Below are 19451 nucleotides of genomic sequence, written 5' to 3' on the forward strand. Positions count from 1 at the left end.
TTCCTTGCAGCTCAAGGTTGTGTGGGAGCTCATCGCGTGCCTAGACGCGGCTCAAGACTCTAGGCCACTCTCTCACCTTGAGACTTGGCTACGCCGAGAGCTCAAGGCCTCGTACCTAGGCCTCGCTTCCCTTGAAAGATCCATCGCATGGCAGCGCATGCGCCTTTCCTGGCTACATAGTGACGATGGCGTGCTCTCCTACTACAAAGTCCATGTGGCCCACCGCAAGCAGCACAACGTCATGACGAGCCTCCTGGTTGGCTCCACCATTGTCACCGATCATGATGCCATGGTGGACGCCGCCTTCAACCACTTCTCCGAGGTTCTCAGCACCGCCGCCGAGCACGATATCACGCTCGATCTTCAAGCTCTCTAGGTTCCATGGTTCGACTTGCTCGAGCTTGATGCGCTCTTCACCGATGATGAGATTTGGGCCATCGTCAAAAGCCTGCTGGCCGGCAAGGCGCCCGGCCCCGATGGCTTTACCTCTGAGTTCCTAGTTGCCTATTGGGACACGATCAAGCACGACTGCCACGAAGCCTTCGACAAGATTTACTCCATGAACGGCAGAAGCTTTAAAAAACTTAACAAGGCATTAATCACTTTGCTCCCAAAGCGCGCAGACGTGAGATCACTCTATGACTACCGGTCGATTAGTCTCATCCACATATTTGTCAAGATTGCCATGAAGCTGCTCTCCCTTCGACTGGCGCCTCACCTTGGATCCATGGTTTCTACTAACCAAAGTGCATTCATCGGAGGACGGTGCATCCATGACAACTACATGCTCATACAACAGACGGCCCGTCTCCTCCACAACCTCAAGGCGCCAGGCATGCTCCTTAAACTTGATATCACGCGGGCCTTTGACAGCATGTCTTGGCCATTTCTCCTCCAAGTCTTGAGGCACCTAGGCTTCAGACCACGGTGGCGCGACTGGATCTCTATCCTACTCTCTACGGCCTTGACGAGGGTACTCATTAATGGTCACCTAGGCCCCTCAATTGACCATGGCCACGGCCCGCGGCAAGGTCACCCGGTCACCCATGCTCTTCACGATAGTGATCAATGTCCTCAACACTATGTTGCTACGTGTTGTGGATCCCAGCCTCCTCCATCGCCTTACTACTCGGCATGCGGCATCTAGCATATCTCTCTACGTAGACGATGTCGTCGTTTTCTGCCACCCAGACAGCCATGATATTGCTACCGTGCGCGCCCTCCTCCATGTCTTCGGCAGAGCTACCGGACTGCACACCAACTTCAGCAAATGCTCGGCGACCCCGATCCAGTGCACTGATGATCACATCACCATGATCACCTCCGAGATGTAGTGCTCCGTGGCCCACTTCCCCATCAACTACCTGGGGCTGCCCCTCGCCATCCGCAAGACCAACTCGAGTAGCTTGGAGCCGATCTTTGACAAGCTCTGCTTCAAGCTATCCACCGTAAAGCTTGCGTCTTCGACAGAGCCACTCCTTCGCTCACCCACATCACCTACACCATCAAAGAAGAGGCGCGTCTTTGGGCCAAGGCCAGCGCCAAAGGGCTACTTAACATCATCCCTGGCACGTGCTAGTCTTGACACTTAGGGCCGAGCAAACCCCTTGTTCTAGTTTGCTCCGATGCTTGTGGACCATGCCTACTGCATACATGGCCTTGTATGCGTTGTAATATCATGCTACATTCTCCTTATATCAATACAAAGATACGCAGCTTGCGTATTCGCGAAAAAAATGACCCCTGAAATTTTCCAAATTTTCACATGATAGTTGTATTAGTGCATGCTAAACATAGAAAAAAATTATAGGTCGTAAGAGGAAGTTATCTCCCATTCGTCATCAAACATGCATTGATCCCTCTCGGAACCACGAACCTTCTTGTGAGTTGCTCCGGTTTGTGAGGGATGTGTGTCCAAACTTTTGTCAAACATGCCAATTTCTTTACCACATCATCTTGGTGGCATGACATTAAATCAACCAAGGTTTCATGTTTTTTTGATCATTTTTTAATTTTTTGGAATTAAAGTGCCATGTCACTCCATGCATACGTATGCATGTGTCCATGTCGTGAGACAGATATGTTTGAAAATTCCTTCTAATTTACTGCACATGGAATTAACTCGCACACAAGTACACAAATATGATTTTTCAAACCGTTTTGGTTAGGCGTTGCATGTAGATGTAGTTCAAATTTGAATTACGGTCATTAAATGGCTAGAAAATCACTTAAATGTCTTTAAAAGGTCAAATGACCCCTAGAATTTTCCTAAATTTCACATTTCAGTTGTAGTAGTGCACATTAGACATAGAAAAAAATTGAAGGCCGTAAGAGGAAGCTATCTCCCGTTCATCATCAAACATGCATTGTTCCCTCTCGGAACCACGAGCCTTCTAGAGAGTTGCTCCGGTTTGTGAGGGGTGTGTGTCCAAACTTTCGTCAAACATGCCAATTTCTTTACCACATCATCTTGGTGGCATGACATTACATCAACCAAGGTTTCATGTGTTTCTGATATTTTTATTTTTTGGAATTAAAATGGCATGTCACTCCATGCATACGTATGCATGTGTCCATGTCGTGAGACAAATATGTTTGAAAATTCCTTCTAATTTAATGCACATGGAATTAACTCGCACACAAGTACACAAATATGATTTTTCATACAGTTTTGGTTAGGCGTTGCATGTAGATGTAGTTCAAATTTGAATTGTGGTCATTAAATGGCTAGAAAAACACTTAAATGTCTTTAAAAGGTCAAATGGCCCCTAGAATTTTCCAAAATTTCACATTACAGTTGTAGAGTGCACATTAGACATAGAAAAAATTGAAGGCCGTAATAGGAAGCTATCTCCCGTTTGTCATCAAACATGCATTGTTCCCTCTCGGAACCATAAGCCTTCTAGTGAGTTGCTCCGGTTTGTGAGGGTTGTGTGTCCAAACTTTCGTCAAACATGCCAATTTCTTTACCACATCATCTTGGTGGGATGACATTACATCAACCAAGGTTTCATGTGTTTTTATTTTTTTTGGAATTAAAATGCCATGTCACTCCATGCTTAATTGTGTCATAGCCGTTAGACCAATATGTTTGAAAATTCCTTCCGATTTACTGCACATAGAATTAAATCGCACACAAGTACACAAAATATGAGTTTTCAAACCGTCGTGGTTAGTTGTTGCATGTACATGTAGTTCAAATTTTAATTATGGACATTAAATGGCTAGAAAAACACTTAAATGTCTTAAAAGGTCAAATGACCCCTGAAATTTTCCAAAATTTGACATCACAGTTGTATTAGTACTAGAAAATTTCTCGTTCATTTAAAACACCATCCGTTGCCACTTTACTCCAAATTTGTCTTTCACAGCTAATAAAAAATATCTACAACATCACACACAGTTGTAGTAGTTGCGATGAAAATATCTGGGTCTATTTAAGTCTCCCTCCTTAAGCTTCGCCGGCTCATCTATTCCAGTGCGGGCAACCCCCGAATCCACGAATCCCGATTGTCGGTGTCAAAACTGGCGGATCTCGGGTAGGGGGTCCCGATCTGTGCGTCTTAGGCTAATGGTAACAGGAGGCAAGGGACACAATGTTTACCCAGGTTCGGGCCCTCTTGATGGAGGTAAAACCCTACTTCCTGCTTGATTGATATTGATGATATGGATGTTACAAGAGTTGATCTACCACGAGATCACAGAGGCTAAACCCTAGAAGCTAGCCTATGATGATTATGATTGTGATCGTCCCTCTAAGGACTAAACTCTCCGGTTTATATAGACACCAGAGAGGGCTAGGGTTTACACGGAGTCGGTTACAAAGAAGGAAATATAATATGCAGATCACCAAGCTTGTCTTCCACGCAAAGAAGAGTCCCATCCGGACACGGGACAAAGTCTTGAGTCTTGTATCTTCATGCTCCAATAGTCCGGCCAAAGTATATAGTCTGGCTGTCCAGATACCCCCTAATCCAGGACTCCCTCAGTAGCCCCTGACAATGAGTCCGGCGCGCAGTTTTGTCTTCGGCATTGCAAGGCGGGTTCCATCTCCGAATTTTCCAAAGTAATTATTGAACACCTAAATCGTGTTCGGATCTGCAAGATGATCTTCACATGCCGCCGTAGAGAGCATAGCATAATCTGATATGCAGGCAATTTTTGTACATCGTGCCCCTGCATCATGGCCCGGCCCAACACGAACCAGTTTTTCTTAGCCCGCTTCAATACGCGTTGCGAGGCGGTTTTATTGGCACGCCCTGCCAAAGCAGAGATCGTGTTCCCCTTATCACGGGATCTTCCATCAATACGGGTGTGCGCAACCCCACGACGACTGTTGGCATGACTCTGTGTCTTTAGATAAGTCTCAAGTGGTCACGCTGAGGACTCTTGATATTCACCCCATTTATAAAGGGGCCGAGGCCTATACCTCTTTTCCACCACCCTTGCCCCTTTTCGCATCTCGAGTTCTAACACCCGAGACCCAAGCTTAAACACCCCGGATCCTCCACTATAACCGGATCCAACCTTCAAGGCCGGTGGGTGGCCTCCTCGGTCATAGAGGAGGACATTGTGAAGCTTAGGGAGGTCGGGTATCTGACTGCCAATATCCAACATAGGCTTCCTGCTCCAGGGCAGGTCATCCCTACTCCCGAGCCCAATGAGAGTGTCGTGTTTGTTTCTCACTTCCTCCGTGGCTTGAGCCTCACCCTTGATCCCTTTGTGAGGGGGCTCGTGTTCTATTACGGGTTAGATTTTCATGATCTAGCTCCGGACGCTATCCTCCATATCTCTTTGTTCATCATTGTGTGTGAAGCTTTTCTCCACGTCACTCCCCACTTCGGCTTATGGCTCAAGACCTTCAATATGAGGCCGAAGATGATCGAGGGGTGACACGCGAAGTGCGGAGGCGCTGTAATAAGCAGGAACGCCAATGCCCCATGGCCAGAGGGCTCCTTCCCATAGGTGTCCAATCTATGGCAGCGGAGGTGGTTTTACGTCACGGCTCCTAGAGGCACGAAGTGGGTGGCTGCCCCCGACTTCCATTCGGGCCCTCCATCACAGTTGGCATCATGGACCGATGTAGGACGAGATTGAGGGTCTGCTAGCGATGTGCCAACATTGCAGAGTCGTATCCAGGGGCTTCTTGAGAGGGACATTAGCCTTGTTAGTGTAATTCAGGTAATGCTAATCCGATGGATGTTGTCGTGTAAACGCCGGCCTCTTCGGATGTGGGAGTTCAATCTGGAGGGTCTGCGGACTATTCTGCACTTCTTCGGCCTGACGCTCGAAGGGATGTGTAAATTATTCTTCGGACCACAAGTAAAGTGTCCGGACACCACCGAGGATGCGGGCCTGAGCTGCAATCGCCCAGATACCCAAGTAAGTAACCCTGAAGCCAAACACTTCATTTATATCTATCATAATCCTTATTCTGAAAAATCCCCCGTGGCCAGGAATGGCTCAGCAAGGCGGAGAGGATCAGGTGTCCGGTGCCACTTCCCGAAGGCTCGCCTAGTCCCACCATAGTAAAGATGCTTGGTCGGGTGCTAAGCAAAATGCCCTTAGGGAAAAGCGAAGGGAAGAACAGGGAAGCAGAACTTCACACGTTGCGCATCCAAAACGGGGGAATTGCTACCTCCCCAAAGAAGGATAGACGGGAAGGGGAATCTAAAGCCTCCTCCCCTCGCAGGAAGAAGAGGGCCGCCTCCAAAGACTTGGAGACGGAGGTGCCCAAACAGGGGAAGAAAGTTTCACCAGGGGGGGCTGTCCTGAAGGGCGTCCTCACCGCGTCATGCCCGCCAATGGGCCGGCCCTCAGCCGAGTTGTAAGTTAATCGTAAACACGAAGGTACTGCTTTTCTCCGAGAACAGTAACCAGGATCCATTCTTTGCAGTCCGGCTAGCAGCTCTTCTCGACAGAGTTCATCTTCGGGGGTTCTCCTTCTAGAGATGATGGAAAGTGAGACCCCACGAACCTCTCCGCCTCATGAGGCAGGCGACCCCGAGGTGTCGTCACGGAGGAGTTCGGATCTGCCGAAGCCAGAAGCTAATCCTTCGGCCGCCCTAAGCCCGAAGCATTCGGCTCCCACGGGGGGCAATGAGAAGGGTCCGACACAGTTCGGTGTCCGGCCGGACACACTAACGGGCCTTCTAGAGCGAGCTACTCTCTCGGAGGAGCACCGTTCATTAATGAGCACGGTGCTCGAGAAGATTTCATCCGCCACAAGCGGTTTGAATGAAGCATTTACGAGCCTGTTCAGAGGCTTTGAGGTATGTGATGAAAAATACATAATTTTTTGGCCATGACGCACGCGCTAGGTGTGCTCCATATGGATAGTAGCCCCTGAGACTCTGGTTGCCAGCCCTAGGCGGCAAACGGAGGATCATATCTTGGAGTAATGATCACGTTGTGCTTATGCGCAGGTGTCTAAGGATCCGGCAGCTGACCAGTCCGTTGAAGTTGCCGAACTAAGGAGGCAGATTGGAGCTATTGATGCCGATATCACACTGGTGAACGAGCGGCTTAACAAGTCACAAGGTATGTGCTCTGCTTTCCTTCTTATTTTGTATAGGAAAAGTTAAAAGGAGCATAATATTAATGCGATATGATTGGACTGTAGATGGTGCTTCCGCCGTGGAAGCCCTGAGGGCGGAACTTGCCCAGTCCAAGGAACAGGTTCGTGCTAGCAATGCGGCTGCCCTCAAGGCGGCCGGAGAGAGTCGAACAGGCTGCTCATCGCCGAAGCGAAGACAAAATAGCCGAGATGGTTGTAGAGCTGAAAAATGCCGCCAACCGGTATGAGCTCCTTGAAAAGGAGAATCAGGTGAACTTGGCTGACCTGAAGAAGGCACTTGATATGGCGAAGGAGACGCGGTCTGAAAGTAGGGATGCGCGGGAGGAGCTTCGCCATGCCGGAGAAATCGCGGCTGGAAACCCATAGTTATTGCGGATGAAGTTTTTAGATCCGAAGTATGCTCCCCTGGATCAACGTTGGAGCCCTGCAGACGCGTATGCGGACTTGGCGAAGAGTACGGCTGATGCGGCCAAGTTTTTCGAGGATAAAGGTGATAAAGAGGTGGAGAAGTTGTTCTGGTCGCAATTCAATGCTCCCGCGCGCCCATTGCCGTTGAGTGAGAAGATGGCTTGTAATGCCCCGGATCCGATGCGCCAGGTGTCTGCCAGTTATTCATCGTTGTTTCCATGTCATTTGCTTGCGTGTTGCACTTTGCCATGTCATCATCTACATTTTATATTGTCATCATGTGCATTTCATTTTGCATACGTGTTCATCTCATGCATCCGAGCCTTTTCCCCGTTGGCCGTTTTGCAATCCGGCGCTCCTATGTCCTCCGGCGTCCCCCTCTTCTCTCTTTTCATGTGCGGGTGTTAAACTTTCTCGGAATGGACCGAGGCTTGTCAAGTGGCCTTGGTATAGCGCTGGTAGACCGTCTGTCAAGTTTCGTGTCATTCGGAGGTCGTTTGATACTCCAACGGTTAACCGGGTAACCGCAAAGCCCTCTTTGAGTTGCAGCCAAACACCCCTTCCAAAGTGGCCTAAAACCCAGCAAACTCCCCTCCATGCTCTCGGTCGTTCGATCACGATCGCGTGGGCGAAAACCTCACCTCATTTGGACTCTCCTAGCTCCCTCTACCTATAAATTAGCCCCTCCCCCGAAATCTCGCAGTCCAAACCCTAAAAATTCGTCCCCGCGCTCGCCGGACACGTCCCACCCGCCCGGACGCGTCCGCTCCGCCGCCCAAGCCCAATCGCCTCCCGCCACGTGGCACTCCGCCGCCGTGCCTCGCCGCCGGTTTGCCGCTGCCGCCGCCGCGGGCGCGCCGCCCCGCGTCCCGCGCCTTCCCGCGCTCCGGCCGCCGCCTCTCACCGCCTCCTGCCGCGCCCTCGCCGGCCCTCGCCCGACCTCGCCCATCGCCGTCGCAGCTCCGGCCGCGAGCTCGCCGGAGCCCACGCCGCACCGCCTCCTCTCTCTGGCGGGAACCGGAGCCCCTCGCCGGAGCTCTCCCGCGCCTCCCTCGCTGCCCCTCGTCGTCTCCGGAAAGCCCCGTCGCCGGAGCCACCGTCCTCGACCTCGCCGGAGTTGCTCCGGTGAGATCCGGGGAAGTGGGACCAGATCCACCACTTCCCCGATCCAAACGCCGCCTCGTCCCGCGGGATCCCCTCGTCCAGTTTTCGGAGGTCTAATTTCCACGAAGTCCCGAATAGTTTTACATTATCATGCCATGTTTGACCTGCTATATCTCTGCGTCCGTAGCTCCGTTTCGTGCGTGTAATATGTCAGATTGTTCGCCTCGAAGAGTAATCCATTTCATTCCATTGCATCATTTTCATTTGAGCTCATCTTGATGCCCGAAATGCTGTTGGAAGAGTGCTAAGTGATGTTAATCTGCTGAAATGGTTATAACTTGCTCATTTGTCATTTTTGCCATGATTGATGTGTGCATGTTATGAGGTTGATGTCTTCATGTGTTTTGATCTATGCCATGCCATCTTTCCAGAGGTGCTATCCATGTATTTTTGTGATCAATGTGGTGACTAGCACAAGCATGCAAACTAGGCTTCGTGATATTGCTGATTTTAGTCCCTGTTCTGCTGTTATTTTTATGCCATGTAAACTTGATGCTACAGAGAGATCCATGCATATTTTAAGATACTTCAGTAAGGGTGTTTTGTACATGTGGTTATTGTATATCCATTCATGCCCTTGTTTGAAATTATGGAGTAGTCTAGCATGTCATTTTGGTGCTCTACTTTTGCTTCAAAATATTTCATGGCAGGTTGTTTACATGTTATTCAATTTGGCCAAGGTTGCTATAGTTGATCCTTGCATGCTATGGACTTGTTCTTGCCTTGGTTTGTTTCACAAAAATGCCTTCTTCATGATGCTATGCTTATACTGTCATGCAATGACTTGTGGTGAGTGATTCAAGCTTGTTAAGTAGTGTACATGATGTTGCTGTTTTGCTAGGCTGAATCTGTTATTTCGTGATGCTATATAAACATCTTGCTACTAATCATTATATGCATAATCTGGAGATGTTCTATAAACATGTTTTGATCTACATGTCATCCTATATCCTTCCATGCCCCTGGTTGCATTTATAGGTTGCTGTAGCTTGTTGTAATCTTGCTCTAAAGTTGCTTAATAATGTTGCTATCAGCCTGTTAACATTAAGTTCACTTGTTCCCATGTGTTTTGCTAGTGTTCCATGCACCCTATGAACTTGCTCTTGCCATGCTTAACTTCACAAATATGCCTTATTACTATTGGTTTCCTTGCCATGCCATTTATTGCTTTGTGGTGAGTGGTTCAAGCTCACCAACATGCCTTCATAATTCTGTTTCTGCCATGTTTGAATCTGTAATATAACTTGCTATGTTTACATGGGTGTCATCATATCTTCTAATCCTTTTTGACTCTTGGTCAGTAAGGGACTATTGTTCTATGAAACTAGTAGATTCATTCCATGCCTTTTTTCCCATGATAAGTTCCTGTAACATGTTGTTTTATAGCTCTGAACATTGCAACCTGATGTAATTTCTGCTAAAGTCTGTAACTGTTAATATTTGCAATCTTCCCATGTCCTTTTGAGTATGATCTAGTGATTTCTGGAGATAGCTCAGTGTTCATGTTTTGTTATGCTTTACCTGTACTTCATGCCCATGCCTTTTGTTATTATGTTGAGGTCCTGTAGCATGTTGTTTTGATGCTTGTAAGATGCCTAGTTGCTGTTATGGACGGATTGTTGCTATGACTTGTATAGTGTGTGTGTGTTGAACTGTTGCTCCATTTTGAGTGTGCTCTAAATGAAACTTGCTTAGTTTTGCATGTAGCTTCATATTATCATGTTGCATCCATATTTTGAGCTGTTTGCTTGATGTTTGAGTGCATTTTGCATCAATTCCATGCTTAACTTGTTTTGCTCCTATCTTCTAGGCCGTAGCTCCGAATCTAATGAACTTTATATGTAACTTGACTAGAATCTCGTGTAGATCATCTTGGTGCATCTTAACTTGATGTTTAACAACTTGAACATAAGGTTTGTTCAGATCTGGACCAATTTCGAAATTTGCATATGAGGACTTACCGGAATTGTTATATGTTGTTTCCGGCCTCATTTAAACTTGTCTTGATATGTTGCTCTTGTTTGCATCATCTCTTGCCATGAGTAGTTTCATGTAGCTTTGCCATGCATCATGCTTGTTGTGCATCATGTCTTGTCTATGTGTGGTGTGTTTACCTTGTTGTGTGCTTCTTTTCGATAGTTCCTGTTTTGTTGCGATCGTGAGGATTCGTTCGTCTACGGTTGGTTCGGCTTCATCCGTTCGTCTTCTTCATGGACTCGTTCTTCTTCCTTGCGGGATTTCAGGCAAGATGACCGCTACCCTGGATCTCACTACTATCATTGCTATGCTAGTTGTTTCGTTCTATCGTTATGTTGCGCTACCTATCACTTGTTCATCAAGCCATCCCATATTGCCATGAACCTCTAACCTTTGACACCTTTCCTATGCAAACCACTGTTTGGCTATGTTACCGCTTTTGCTCAGCCCCTCTTATAGCGTTGCTAGTTGCAGGTGAAGTTGAAGATTTCTCCATGGTGGACAGGATTTTGGTTGGGATATCACAATATCTCTTATATTATTAATGCATCTATATATTTGGTAAAGGGTGGAAGACTCGGCCTTTTGCCTGGTGTTTTGTTCCACTCTTGCCGCCCTAGTTTCCGTCATACCGGTGTTATGTTCCCGGATTTTGCGTTCCTTACGCGGTCGGGTGATTTATGGGACCCCATTGACAGTTCGCTTTGAATAAAACTCCTTCAGCAAGGCCCAACCTTGGTTTTACCATTTGCCTCACCACCACCTACCCCTTTCCCTTGGGTCGGCCAACCCGAGGGTCATCTTTATTTTAGCCCCCCCGGGCCAGTGCTTGTCTAAGTGTTGGTCCGAACTGAGCTGCCTGCGGGGCCACCTCGGGGCAACTTGAGGTTTGGTTTTACTCATAGCTAGTCTCATCCGGTGTTGCCCTGAGAACGAGATATGCGCAGCTCCTATCGGGATTGTCGGCGCATCAGGCGGCTTTGCTGGTCTTGTTTTACCATTGTCGAAATGTCTTGTAAACCGGGATTCCGAGTCTGATCGGGTCTTCCTGGGAGAAGGTCTATTCCTTCGTTGATCACGAGAGCTTGTCATGGGCTAAGTTGGGACACCCCTACAGGGTATAATCTTTCGAAAGCCGTGCCTACGGTTATAGGCAGATGGGAATTTTTTAATGTCCGGTTGTAGATAACTTGACACCAGATCCGAATTAAAACGCATCAAACGTGTGTGTAGCCGTGATGGTCTCTTCTCGGCGGAGTCCGGGAGGTGAACACGGTTTCTGGGTTATGTTTGACGTAAGTAGGTGTTCAGGATCACCTCTTGATCATTGCTAGTTGACGACCGTTCCGCTTGTTTCTCTTCTCGCCCTTATTTGCGTATGTTAGCCACCATATATGCTTAGTCGATGCTGCAACCTCTCCACTTTACCCCTTCCTTTCCTATTAAGCTTTGCTAGTCTTGATACCCATGGTAATGGGATTGCTGAGTCCTCGTGGCTCACAGATTACTACAACAACAGTTGCAGGTACAGGTTTTCCGATGATCATGACGCAAGAGCGATGCTTGCTTGCGTTGAGTTCTTCTTCTGCTTCTTCGATCAGGGGATAGGTTCCAGGTCGGCAGCCTGGGCTAGCAGGGTGGATATTGTTTGAGTTCCTGTTTATGAGTCATCCGTAGTCGGATGTTTTTCTCGTATGTTGTATTGTTGTATTCATGTGTCATTGTATGTATTGGATGTATCCCCACTATTATGTATTGTTGATGTAATGATATCCACCTTGCAAAAGCGTTCCAATATGCGGGTCTATCCTTGGTGGGACCTTCGAGTTCCTTTTGGATAGGGTCGCATATTGGGCGTGACAAGTTGGTATCAGAGCCTCGACCGACCCTAGGAGCCCCCTTGTTTGATCGTGTAGTTTGGCCGTTGTTAAGTCTAGAAGAAAACTATTTTCGGAGTCTAGTTATATCGGAGAGTAGGATTCTTTTACTCCTCTGCCCCTTCGTCGCTCTGGTGAGGAATCTTGACGTAGGTGTTTTCAACTACTTCTCTTCCCTTCAAATTTTTCTTAGGATCACACAGTTGGTTTTCCGATCGTTGTTCCTCAGCTATTTGCATCCGGTGCATTTCTCGTCAAGTTGACTCGAGCCTCTTCATCGTTGCCAAGTTCAATCCTTAGTTGTTTTTATTTTTCCCACCCGCCCTCCCTTTTTCTTCTCGGAACCGGAGTCCGTAATCGAGTATCCATCCTACTCGTGCGAAGTCCTTGCCTTCTTTCTTCAATGTTTTCAACCGGTGTTTTTCTCTTCAAGTTATTCATTGATTTTCCCCTTCCAAGTTGCCTTTGTTTTCCCACCCTCCCACCCTTTTCTTCCAGGAGTCTGACTCTCTCTCGACCATCTATCTCATTCATGTGGAACCTCTTCAGTCTTCCCTCAATCATTTCAACCGGTGAATTCTCTTTTGTTCGACATTCTTCATCTCTTTTCCGGTGCACTCAATTCAAGTTTTTCCGGTCGATCATATTCTTTTCCTCGACTCAAGTGTTTTCCCTGCTCGTTCTCCTCTCGTCAGTTTATCCTTCCGGAGTGTTCAAGACATCTCAGAAGATTCGTGTTTGCATTCATTTAATTCGAGGTTGTCACCTCATTCAAATATTTCAATTGTTCCGGTGCTTCATCTATCTGTTCAAGAATCCTTTTCAACGGTGTTATCTCTTCAGTGGGCCCTAACCCACAGGTCTTTTTCCAGGATCTTACCTGACTCTTCTACTTCCCCGGAGTTATTCCAAATTCTTTCAAGTTTGACGTAAGAATGGATTCCATCAGTCAGATGCCTTTCCAAGAACGCGTTCAAATCATTTCATTGTTGGCTCAACCTCTTCGCTTTTCATCCTCCCGGAGTATCCTAGTAATTTTGGTGGTGTTTCTCATCGTCATTTGAAGACCGAAGAAGAGTTTTTCCTCTCAATCTTGCCCGTTCTCTCGAAGTTTCGTGGTTCTAGCTTCATGTTACCCTCTCATTTTGTTCCGTTTGTCGGATATTCTTTTCTTATCCATCCAGAGTATGCCAGGAGTTGTTTTTCCATTTCTTTTTACCGGAGGCCATCATTCCAGTATCGTTCTCTATTTACCCCGGTGCTTCGTTCAAGGGTACTTTAATCAGCTTGTTATCTCTTCGTTCTTGAGCATCTAAATCCCCTCTAGCATATTTGTTCTTCTAATTATTCTCGGTGATTCATTCTCTTTCATCAACCATTTTCTAATTCTTACTGTGGTTTGTTCAAGATCCTCTTTCCTTGATTATCTTTTAATTCATTCGTTCTTTTCAATCCTACCGGTGGTTAATGAAGACTTTCTCAAGTTTTGTGCTATTCTCTCCTTAATCCTTTTCAAGAAGAATAAGTAGGATGTAAAATCCATTGCTTGTCATCAATTTAATTTGATGAAGGATAAGCATACAATAAATCTTATTCTTATTTCATCAGAGTGAGTAATCCCATCCTTCAGAGTTTGTTCGTGAGGAATAAATTCTAGTTCCAAGTGTTCTCATCTATTCTTTCCGGAGTTCAAATTTCCTCGGACATTTCGTCGGAACCTCCATCTAAATCATCGCAATGCTCATCTTGTTCTTTCATCCTTCATTCTATTTCATCATCCTTTTGTTACCGGAGTTCTTCATGGTGGTTCTTCATGATTTAATTCATTCTTCAAGAGCTATCAAGTATCATTCCATCCTCTCTAGTTCATGTTCTATTCTTTCCATGTTCAGCCGGAGTGCTGCCTAAATCCTTTCAGTCTTATTCATTTCTTTTCTCATTCTAACCACTCCGGTTAGAATGAGTGCTTTCAGAGTCTCTCGTGATTCCGTGAGCTTTCGATTCTCGTCATTCTCGTCGTTCCTTTCTTCTTCTCGAGTGCTCTCGTTTCTTTGCTTCTTCTCTTGAGTTCTTGTTTCTCCTCGTCCATTTTTCCCTTCCGTCTCGGTCCTAAGATCTCGGGACGAGATCTCTTGTTAGTGGAGGAGTGTTGTAAAGCCCCGGATCCGATGCGCCAGGTGTCTGCCAGTTATTCGTCGTTGTTGCCATGTCATTTGCTTGTGTGTTGCACTTTGCCATGTCATCATCTGCATTTTATCTTGTCATCATGTGCATTTCATTTTGCATACGTGTTCATTTCATGCATCCGAGCCTTTTCCCCGTTGTCCGTTTTGCAATCCGGCGCTCCTATGTCCTCCAGCGTCCCCCTCTTCTCTCTTTTCATGTGCGGGTGTTAAACTTTCTCGGAATGGACCTAGGCTTGTCAAGTGGCCTTGGTCTAGCGCCGGTAGACCGCGTGTCAAGTTTCGTGTCATTCGGAGGTCGTTTGATACTCCAACGGTTAACCGGGTAACCGCAAAGCCCTCTTTGAGTTGCAGCCAAACACCCCTTACAAAGCGGCCCAAAACCCAGCAAACTCCCCTCCATGCTCTCAGTCATTTGATCACGATCGCGTGGGCGAAAACTGCACCTTATTTGGACTCTCCTAGCTCCCTCTACCTATAAATTAGCCCCTCCCCCGAAATCTCGTAGTCCAAACCCTAAAAATTCGTCCCCGCGCTCGCCGGACACGTCCGACCCGCCTGGACGCGTCCGCTCCGCCGCCCACGCCCAATCGCCTCCCGCCATGTGCCACTCTACCGCCGCGCCTCGCCGCCGGTTTGCCGCTGCCGCTCGCCGCCGCCGCCGCGGGCGCGCCGCCCCGCGTCCCGCGCCTTCCCGCGCTCCGGCCGCCGCCTCTCGCCGCCTCCTGCCGCGCCCTCGCCCGACCTCGCCCATCGCCGCCGCAGCTCCGGCCGCGAACTCGCCGGAGCCCGCGCCGCGCCGCCTCCTCTCTCTGGCGGGAATCGGAGCCCCTCGCCGGAGCTCTCCCGTGCCTCCCCCGCTGCCCCTCGTCGTCTCCGGCAAGCCCCGTCGCCGGAGCCGCCGTCCTCGACCTCGCCGGAGTTGCTCCGGTCAGATCCGGGGAAGTGGGACCAGATCCACCACTTCCCCGATCCAAACGCCGCCTCGTCCCGCGGGATCCCCTTGTCCAGTTTTCGGAGGTCTAATTTCCACGAAGTCCCGAATAGTTTTACATTATCATGCCATGTTTGACCTGCTATATCTCTGCGTCCGTAGCTCCGTTTCGTGCGTGTAATATGTCAAATTGTTCGTCTCGAAGATTACTCCATTTCATTCCATTGCATCATTTTCATTTGATCTCATCTTGATGCCCGAAATTCTGTTGGAAAAGTGCTAAGTGATGTTAATCTGCTGAAACGATTATAACTTGCTCATTTGTCATTTTTACCATGATTGATGTGTGCATCCTATGAGGTTGATGTATTCATGTGTTTTGATCTATGTCATGCCATCTTTCTAGAGGTGATATCCATGTACTTTTGTGATCAATATGGTGACTAGCACAAGCATGCAAACTAGGCTTCGTGATATTGCTGATTTTAGTCCCTGTTCTGCTGTTATTTTTATGCCATGTAAACTTGATGCTACAGAGAGATCCATGCATATTTTAAGATACTTCAGTAAGGGTGTTTTGTACATGTGGTTATTGTATATCCATTCATGCCCTTGTTTGCAATTATGGGGTAGTCTAGCATGTCATTTTGGTGCTCTACTTTTGCTTCAAAATGTTTCCTGGCAGATTGTTTACATGTTATTCAATTTGGCCAAGGTTGCTATAGTTGATCCTTGCATGCTATGGACTTGTTATTGCCTTGGTTTGTTTCACAAACATGCCTTCTTCATGATGCTATACTTATATTGTCATGCAATGACTTGTGGTGAGTGATTCAAGCTTGTTAAGTAGTGTACATGATGTTGATGTTTTGCTAGACTGAATCTGTTATTTCGTGATGCTATATAAACATGTTGCTACTAATCATTATATGCATAATCTGGAGATGTTCTATAAACATGTTTTGATCTACATGTCATCCTCTATCCTTCCATGCCCCTGGTTGCATTTATAGGTTGTTGTAGCTTGTTGTAATCTTGCTCTAAAGTTGCTTAATAATGTTGCTATCAGCATGTTAACATTAAGTTCACTTGTTCCCATGTGTTTTGCTAGTGTTCCATGCACCCTATGAACTTGCTCTTTCCATGCTTAACTTCACAAATATGCCTTATTACTATTGGTTGCCTTGCCATGCCATTTATTGCTTTGTGGTGAGTGGTTCAAGCTCACCAACATGCCTTCATAATTCTGTTTCTGCCATGTTTGAATCTGTAATATAACTTGCTATGTTTACATGGGTGCCATCATATCTTCTGATCCTTTTTGACTCTTGGTCAGTAAGGGACTATTGTTCTATGAAATTAGTAGATTCATGCCATGCCTTTTTTCCCATGATAAGTTCCTGTAACATGTTGTTTTATAGCTCTGAACATTGCAACCTGATGTAATTTCTGCTAAAGTCTGTAACTGTTAATATTTGCAATCTTCCCATGTCTTTTTGAGTATGATCTAGTGACTTCTGGAGATAGCTCAGTGTTCATGTTTTGTTATGCTTTACCTGTACTTCATGCCCATGCCTTTTGTTATTATGTTGAGGTCCTGTAGCATGTTGTTTTGATGCTTGTAAGATGCCTAGTTGCTGTTATGGACGGATTGTTGCTATGACTTGTATAGTGTGTGTGTGTTGAACTGTTGCTCCATTATGAGTGTGCTCTAAATGAAACTTGCTTAGTTTTGCATGTAGCTTCATATTATCATGTTGCATCCATATTTTAAGGTGTTTGGTTGATGTTTGAGTGCATTTTGCATCAATGCCATACTTAACTTGTTTTGCTCATTTCTTCTAGGCCGTAGCTCCGAATCTAATGAACTTTATATGTAACTTGACTAGAATCTCGTGTAGATCATCTTGGTGCATCTTAACTTGCTGTTTAACAACTTGAACATAAGGTTTGTTCAGATCTGGACCAATTTCGAAATTTGCATATGAGGACTTACCGGAATTGTTATATGTTGTTTCCGGCCTCATTTAAACTTGTCTTGATGTGTTGCTCTTGTTTGCATCATCTCTTGCCATGAGTAGTTTCATGTAGCTTTGCCATGCATCATGCTTGTTGTGCATCATGTCTTGTCTATGTGTGGTGTGTTTACCTTGTTGTGTGCTTCTTTTCGATAGTTCCTGTTTCGTTGCGATCGTGAGGATTCGTTCGTCTACGGTTGGTTCGGCTTCATCCGTTCGTCTTCTTCATGGACTCGTTCTTCTTCCTTGCGGGATTTCAGGCAAGATGACCGCTACCCTGGATCTCACTACTATCATTGCTATGCTAGTTGTTTCGTTCTATCGCTATGCTGCGCTACATATCACTTGTTCATCAAGCCATCCCATATTGCCATGAACCTCTAACCTTTGACACCTTTCCTATGCAAACCACTGTTTGGCTATGTTACCGCTTTTGCTCAGCCCCTCTTATATCGTTTCTAGTTGCAGGTGAAGTTGAAGATTTCTCCATGGTGGACAGGATTTTGGTTGGGATATCACAATATCTCTTATATTATTAATGCATCTATATATTTGGTAAAGGGTGGAAGACTCGGCCTTTCGCCTGGTGTTTTGTTCCACTATTGCCGCCCTAGTTTCCGTCATACCGATGTTATGTTCCCAGATTTTGCGTTCCTTACGCGGTCGGGTGATTTATGGGACCCCCTTGACAGTTCGCTTTGAATAAAACTCCTCCAGCAAGGCCCAACCTTGGTTTTACCATTTGCCTCACCACCACCTACCCCTTTCCCTTGGGTCGGCCAACCCGAGGGTCATCTTTATTTTAGCCCCCCCGGGCCAGTGCTTGTCTAAGTGTTGGTCCGAACTGAGCTGCCTGCGGGGCCACCTCGGGGCAACTTGAGGTTTGGTTTTACTCATAGCTAGTCTCATCCGGTGTTGCCCTGAGAACGAGATATGCGCAGCTCCTATCGGGATTGTCGGCGCATCAGGCGGCTTTGCTGGTCTTGTTTTACCATTGTCGAAATGTCTTGTAAACCGGGATTCCGAGTCTGATCGGGTCTTCCTGGGAGAAGGTCTATTCCTTCGTTGATCACGAGAGCTTGTCATGGGCTAAGTTGGGACACCCCTACAGGGTATAATCTTTCGAAAGCCGTGCCTACGGTTATAGGCAGATGGGAATTTTTTAATGTCCGGTTGTAGATAACTTGACACCAGATCCGAATTAAAACGCATCAATCGTGTGTGTAGCCGTGATGGTCTCTTCTCAGCAGAGTCCGGGAAGTGAACACGGTTTCTGGGTTATGTTTGACGTAAGTAGGTGTTCAGGATCACCTCTTGATCATTGCTAGTTGACGACCGTTCCGCTTGTTTCTCTTCTCGCCCTTATTTGCGTATGTTAGCCACCATATATGCTTAGTCGCTGCTGCAACCTCACCACTTTACCCCTTCCTTTCCTATTAAGCTTTGCTAGTCTTGATACCCATGGTAATGGGATTGCTGAGTCCTCGTGGCTCACAGATTACTACAACAACAGTTGCAGGTACTGGTTTTCCGATAATCATGATGCGAGAGCGATGCTTGCTTGCGTTGAGTTCTTCTTCTGCTTCTTCAATCAGGGGATAGGTTCCAGGTCGGCAGCCTGGGCTAGCAGGGTGGATATTGTTTGAGTTCATGTTTATGATTCATCCGTAGTCGGATGTTGTTCTCGTATGTTGTATTGTTGTATTCATGTGTCATTGTATGTATTGGATGTATCCCCACTATTATGTATTGTTGATGTAATGATATCCACCTTGTAAAAGCGTTCCAATATGCGGGTATATCCTTGGTGGGACCTTCGAGTTCCTTTTGGATAGGGTCGCATATTGGGCGTGACATGGCTGCTGTGGCTGAGCTTCATAGGTTGTCCTGTCTTGCAATGCGGTCTGTAATAGACCATCTTTGGCCGAAGGAGCCTAAGCCGGGCAGTTATTTTGGTTTAGTGCAACAATTCCTTGGTGTCGTATCACGGATCGATGCCATGAGGAGGTCGGCGTGTATAGAGGGTGCACGGATGGCTCTTGCCCGCGTTAAAGCATATTGGACAGGTATTGAGGCCACCATCTTTGCGACCCAGAATCCGACAGGAGGCCAGGATCCGGCCGAGCACTACTTGGAGCAGGTAACAGAAGGTGCTTGTTTAATAGAGGCTCAGTGCTCGAAGAATATCATGTTCGAGTGAAAAATCGTGTTTATTGTAAAAACAATGTTATTTTGATTATGAGGCTATATTTATACTTTTTGCTCGAAAGTATTATTGTCCCTCCTGAAAGTTAGCAGTCGTTGGCTTCAGCC

This window comes from Triticum aestivum, chromosome 6B (assembly GCF_018294505.1).
Source record: "Triticum aestivum cultivar Chinese Spring chromosome 6B, IWGSC CS RefSeq v2.1, whole genome shotgun sequence".
Taxonomy (NCBI): Eukaryota; Viridiplantae; Streptophyta; class Magnoliopsida; order Poales; family Poaceae; genus Triticum; species Triticum aestivum.